Source organism: Oncorhynchus tshawytscha, linkage group LG09 (assembly GCF_018296145.1).
Source record: "Oncorhynchus tshawytscha isolate Ot180627B linkage group LG09, Otsh_v2.0, whole genome shotgun sequence".
In the NCBI taxonomy this organism is placed as follows: domain Eukaryota; kingdom Metazoa; phylum Chordata; class Actinopteri; order Salmoniformes; family Salmonidae; genus Oncorhynchus; species Oncorhynchus tshawytscha.
This window is the reverse complement of record NC_056437.1, coordinates 84,272,511-84,279,463: the sequence shown is the minus strand read 5'-3', so window position 1 is coordinate 84,279,463 and position 6,953 is coordinate 84,272,511.

Here is a 6,953-nt window from a genome sequence, read left to right as displayed (position 1 = left end):
CACCCTTGCGCGTTCCTTTCCCATCGGTTATCACCTGCGGAACGCAACTACGACATTGGCAACAGAGAGTTGTTGGCAGTGAAGTTAGCACTGGAGGAGTGGCGCCATTGGTTAGAGGGTTCGGGGGTACCTTTTATAGTTTGGACCGATCACAAAAATTTTGAATATATCAGAACCGCCAAGCGACTCAACTCCAGGCAGGCGCGGTGGGCACTCTTTTTCGGACGTTTTGACTTCTCTCTCTCGTATCGCCCGGGTTCCAAGAATGTCAAACCCGATTCCCTTTCTCGCATTTTTGACCATTCCGAACGCCCATCCACTCCCGAGTGCATCCTACCCGGGACCCTAGTGGTCTCCACACTCACATGGGAGGTTGAATCGAGGGTCAAAACGGCCTTAGAAGGGGTAACGCCTCCGCCCGGTTGCCCGCCTAATCGGTTGTTTGTGCCGGAGGGGTGTCGGTCCGATGTTATTCGGTGGGGGCATTGCTCCAACGTAGCGTGTCATCCAGGAGTCAGCCGCACTAGCTTTTGGTTAAGCAACGCTTTTGGTGGCCACTGATGGCTCATGACATTCACAGTTTTGTCTTGGCTTGCTCGGTTTGTGCCATTGGGAAGACTTCTAATCGACCCCCAGATGGGTTACTCCTACCGCTGTCGGTCCCTTCGAGACCCTGGTCCCACATCGCGCTAGATTTTGTTACCGCCCTCCCGCCCTCCCAGGGCAAGACGGTTGTTTTGACCGTGGTGGACCGGTTCTCGAAGGCGGCTCATTTTATTCCCTTGCCTAAATTACCATCTGCCAAGGAGACAGCGGTAACTGTCGTGGATCACGTCTTTCGCTTACATGGCCTGCCGATGGACGTAGTTTCTGACAGGGGGCCCCAATTTGTGTCCAAGTTTTGGCAAGAGTTTTGTAGGTTACTGGGAGCGAGTGTCAGCCTGTCTTCAGGGTTTCATCCCCAGAGCAACGGTCAAACGGAGAGGGCCAACCAAGATTTGGAGAGAGTGTTGCGATGTTTGGTTTCTAAGAATCCCTCTTCCTGGAGTCAACAACTCTCTATGGTTGAGTACGCTCACAATTCATTGCCAGTGGCAGCCACGGGTCTCTCTCCGTTTGAGTGTAGTTTAGGTTACCAGCCACCTATCTTTCCCAGTACGGAGTCCGAGGTCACTGTTCCCTCCGCTCACGCTTTCATCCAGAGGTGCCGTCACGCATGGAGCAGAGCCCGTGAGACTCTTCTCCGGGTGGGGGCGCGCACCAAGGCTAATGCCGATCGCCACCGGTCGAAGCCTCCGGTATACGTCGTTGGCCAAAGAGTGTGGCTTTCTACTAAGAACATTCCACTCCGATCCGTTTCGAACAAGCTTGCCCCCAAATTTATCGGCCCGTTCAAAGTCACCAGGATCATTAGTCCGGTGGCGGTCCGGCTCAAGCTTCCTCCGGCGTATAGGAGAATTCATCCTACCTTTCATGTGTCTAAAATAAAACCTGTGTTTCAGGCACGTATTAACCCGCCGGTCCCGGTTCCCCCGCCGCCACGACTTGTTGATGGGGAACCCACCTTTTCTGTCAATCGTATTTTGGACTCTAGAAGGAGGGGACGCGGATTCCAGTACCTGGTGGACTGGGAGGGTTACGGCCCGGAGGAGAGAAGTTGGGTACCTGCTAGGGACATTCTGGATCACTCCCTTATCGATGATTTGAATCGACAGGTAAATTCGCCTGGGAACGCCAAGAGGCGTTCCTAGGGGGTATTGTCACGGTTCATGAATCCACTGCCTCCCTCTCTCTCTCTTTCTCTCTCTCTCTCTCTCTCTCTCTCTCTCTCTCTCTCTCACTCTCTCTCTCTCTCTCTCTCTCTCTCTCTCTCCCGTGTTTGTGTGGGCGTGGTTCCCAATCTCGGCCTGATTGTCTGTGCCAGCTGGAATCACTTATCTTCCCTTTATATGTTCTGTAACCAGTGTTTCTTGTTGTCAGATCGTTGTTACTTCTCTGAGGTTGTGTCGTGTGTCTGTGCTCATCTCTCACCGCCCTTGTGTGGATTATCTGCTGTGCTTCCTCCTACCCATCCGGACACACTCCCCTGGATTTCTCAGCACGCTATCATAGGAAGATGCGCCCTAGTCCCTGGGTCGGATTCCGTCTGAGTACAGTCTGTCTGTCCTGTTGCTGCTGTAAACTGTATTCATTAAACCATCGTTGCTTGCATCTTGCATCCGCCTCTGTATTGTCACACTAGCTACAGTCAATAGGCCCAAGTCAACAGGAATGTACTGTCTGTGGCCTGATTTCCCTCCACTATAACCTGTAATGTCTCTTCATCTAACTCCACTAAAACCTGTAATGTCTCTTCATCTAACTCCACTAAAACCTGTAATGTCTCTTCATCTAACTCCACTATAACCTGTAATATCTCTTCATCTAACTCCACTATAACCTGGAATGTCTCTTCATCTAACACCACTATAACCTGTAATGTCTCTTCATCTAACTCCACTATAACCTGTAATGTCTCTTCATCTAACTCCACTATAACCTGTAATGTCTCTTCATCTAACTCCACTATAACCTGGAATGTCTCTTCATCTAACTCCACTATAACCTGGAATGTCTCTTCATCTAACTCCACTATAACCTGTAATGTCTCTTCATCTAACTCCACTATAACCTGGAATGTCTCTTCATCTAACTCCACTATAACCTGGAATGTCTCTTCATCTAACACCACTATAATCTGGAATGTCTCTTCATCTAAATCCACTATAACCTGGAATGTCTCTTCATTACAGGAGAAGGTGAAAATCTTCAAAGTTCCTCGGCATACACCTCATTGACAATCTGAAATCTTCCACCCACACAGACAGTTTGGTGAAGAAGGTGCAACAGCGCCTCTTCAACCTCAGGAGGCTGAAGAAATGTGGCTTGTCACCTAAAACCCTCACAAACTTATACAGATGCACAATTGAGAGCATCCTGTCGGGCTGTATCACCGCCTGGTACGGGAACTGCACTACCCGCAACCGCAGGGCTCTCCAGAGGGTGGTGCGGTCTGCCCAACGCATCACCGGGGGCACACTTCCTGCCCTCCAGGACACCTTCAGCACCCAATGTCACAGGAAGGCCAAAAAGATCATCAAGGACACCGACCACCTAAGCCACGTCCTGTTCACCCCACTACCATCCATAATGCGAGGTCAGTGCAGGTGCGTCAAAGCTGAGACCTAGAGACTGAAAAACAGCTTCTATCTCCAGGCCATCAGACTGTTAAATAGCCATCACTAGCCAGCTACCACCCGGTTACTCAGCTCTGCACCTTAGAGGCTGCTGCCCTATATACATAGACATGGAATCACTGGCCACTTTAATAATGGAACACTAGTCACTTTAATAATGTTTACATACTGCTTTACTCATCTCATATGCAGATACTGTATTCTATTCTACTGTATTTTAGTCAATGCCACTCCGACATTGCTCGTCCTAACATTTATATATTTTTACTTTTACTTTTTGCACTGTTGGAGCTAGGAACACAAGTATTTCGCTACACCCACAATATCATCTGCTTCAATGTGTCTTCGTCTAACTCCAGGGCTCAGTCAAACACGTCCTGATGTGGCTGAGAGCTGGAGCTGCGAACTTAGTGACAGCAGCGTTTGTACTTTGGCTTAACACCCTTTGATGTCCATGGGAGGGTGTCTGATTGAAGTTTCTTTACCAGGCAGTCACACAGTGACACACATGTGGCAGATCAGAGCTGGTCTCACAGGGACCTAGAGGTTGAGCTGAGCTGTGTGTTCACAGATACAATAACAACATTTGATTTGAAACTTAATCACCATCCAAATCAGCTTATCAGACAGTGCCTGGAGCGGTTGTGGACCAGTTGTTCAAATCAAATCAAATCAAATCAAATCAAATTTTATTTGTCACATACACATGGTTAGCAGATGTTAATGCGAGTGTAGCGAAATGCTTGTGCTTCTAGTTCCGACAATGCAGTAATAACGAACAAGTAATCTAACTAACAATTCCAAAAAACTACTGTCTTATACACAGTGTAAGGGGATAAAGAATATGTACATAAGGATATATGAATGAGTGATGGTACAGAGCAGCATAGGCAAGATACAGTAGATGATATCGAGTACAGTATATACATATGAGATGAGTATGTAAACCAAGTGGCATAGTTAAAGTGGCTAGTGATACATGTATTACATAAGGATGCAGTCGATGATATAGAGTACAGTATCTACGTATGCATATGAGATGAATAATGTAGGGTAAGTAACATTGTTGTACAGTGGATAAGGAGCCGGCTCCAGGTTCCCCGTTCTCAATCATCTGTTGTTGAGAGCAGGCACACCAAAGTCTCAGCCAAAAAGCTAGTCTTAATGATTTACTTAATTTCTCTCAAAGCTTTATTGACACTTAGCTCTACGGAGTGTGTGTTTGTCTACATCAGGGATCCCCAACCCTGGAGAGCTACAGTCCTGTAGGTTTTTGCTCCAACCCCAGTTGTAACTAACCTGATTCAGTTTATCAACCAGCTAATTATTTGAATCAGGTGCGCTAGATTAGGGTTGGCGTGTAAACCTACAGGACGGTAGCGCTCCGGGAACAGGGTTGGAGAGCCCTGGTCTACATCTTTGGCTAAAAGCAACACAGTCACAGCAGGCTTTCAAGTAGTGATTCAATGACAGCCTTTATCATTAGGACTCCACACAGAGCTCATGTTTGATTACTGAAACAACTGTTCCAGCAGCATCCAGTCACACGCTGTATTGCAACCTACTATGCTGTACATGAGGAGGAGAGAACAGCCAAAGCACCCGTACATAACATGAGTGTTTGAATAAACCCTTAACTGTATGTGTGAAAATGATGAAATGCCAAAGCCATTTCCTATTTTGTATCAAACTTTTGATTGTGAGATGCCTGTTTGCTCAGAGTCTAGTTGCCAGAAGGATGGATCAAAGGGTTCAGCAGACATGCCTGTCATGAGTCAGAGGAATAAACCTCTTTATCCTGCCTCTCTGCAACTCCTCTATTCCCCTACAGGAAACATGAGAGAGTGATGCCTGTGGTTGGAATCAATACCCGAGGCTACTAGAGAAAATACGAGTTTATTTTAAGACAGAGTGGATTTCTGTGATAGTACATGTCAGTTTCCGACACATCACAGTACTATGCTGTAGCCCTGGAGGGGAGATGATGTCTAGGTAGCTGTTGTAAAAGTAGGCCCCAGTAGAACTTGGATACTCTTATACACACTCCCCTCCATATGTATTTGGACAGTTAAACATTTGTATTTGGCTCTATACACCAGAATTTTAAATTTGAGATTAAATGTTTCAAATACCCTTTTATTTGAGGGTATTCTCATATATATTACTATCTGTTCTACCATTTAGAAATGAAAACACTATATGTATCTAGTCCCCCCCCATGAGAATAAGTCAGTAGTATTTGGACAAATTCACTTATAGTGTATTCAAATAGTCAAAAGTTTAGTATTTGGTCCCATACAGTATTGTCACGACTTCTACCGAAGGTGGCTCCTCTCCCTGTTCGGGTGGCGCTCGGCAGTCGGCGTCGCTGGTCTACTAGTATTCCTTGATTAGATGTTTCTGAACACTTTTAAATGAATCCTGATAATGCCATGATTAAGACAAATCATGAATGAATCATAAATAATGGCATTCAACTAAATAAGCATTTTTTTGGGGGTGGGGGGTTGATCTTTATGCCCCATATCATTATTCACGATTAATTCATGATTAGCAATAATCATGGTAGCATCAACATGAAACATATTGGCACAAGACATTATTCACCATTCAGTTCCAAAACATAATCAGAAACACAACCAAAACTAACCACAAAAGCACCCAACAATTTATTACATTTTAAAAACTTTTTACCCCTTTTTCTCACCAATTTCATGATATCCAATTGTTAGTTACAGTCTTGTCCCATCACTGCAACTCATGTACAGAGTCATGCATCCTCCGAAACACAACCCTGCCAAGCTGCACTGCTTCTTGACACACTGCTCTCTTAACCTGGAAGCCAGCCGTACCAATGTATCGGAGGAAATAACGTACAACTGGCGACCGTGTCAGCATGCATACGCCCGGCCCGCCACAGAAGTCGCTAGAGCACAATGGGACAAGGACATCCCGGCCGGCCAAACCCGGTCGCAGCCGGCTGCCACACAGCCCGGGATCAAACCCGGGTCTGTAGTGACACCTCAAGCACTGTGATGCAATGCCTTTCGGGAGGCCAGCACCCAACACATTTGAAAAGTCACAGGCTTGATGTAGTCATTGTGTGCAAGGAAAATGGTACCAAATGCTAAACTTTTGACTTAAGTCCAAATACTTATGATTTCTTCAAATGGAGGGACGAGAAACATAAAGTGCTTTCATTTCCAAATGGCAAAACAGGTCATGTATGTATGAAAATACCCTCAAATAAAAGCTTGCATGCTGTACTTATCACTGAGTATACAAAACATTTTTGACATAAACTGACCAGGTGAATCCAGGTGAAAGCTATGATCCCTTATTATTATCACTAGTTAAATCCACTTCAATCAGTGTAGATGAAGGGTAGGAGACAGGTTAAAGAAGGATTTTTAAGTCTTGAGATAATTGAGACATGGATTGTGTATGTGTGCCATTCAGAGGGTGAATGGGCAAGACAAAAATGTTAGCGCCTTTGAATGGGGTACAGTAGTAGGTGCCAGGCGCACCAGTTTGTGTCAAGAACTGCAATGCTTCTGTGTTTTTCACGCTCAACAGTTTCTCATGTGTATCAAGAATGGTCCACCACCCAAAGGATGTCCAGGCAACTTGACAAAACTGTGGGAAGGATTGGAGTCAACATGGGCCAGCATCCCTGTGGAATGCTTCCGACACCTTGTAGAGTCCATGCCCCAACGA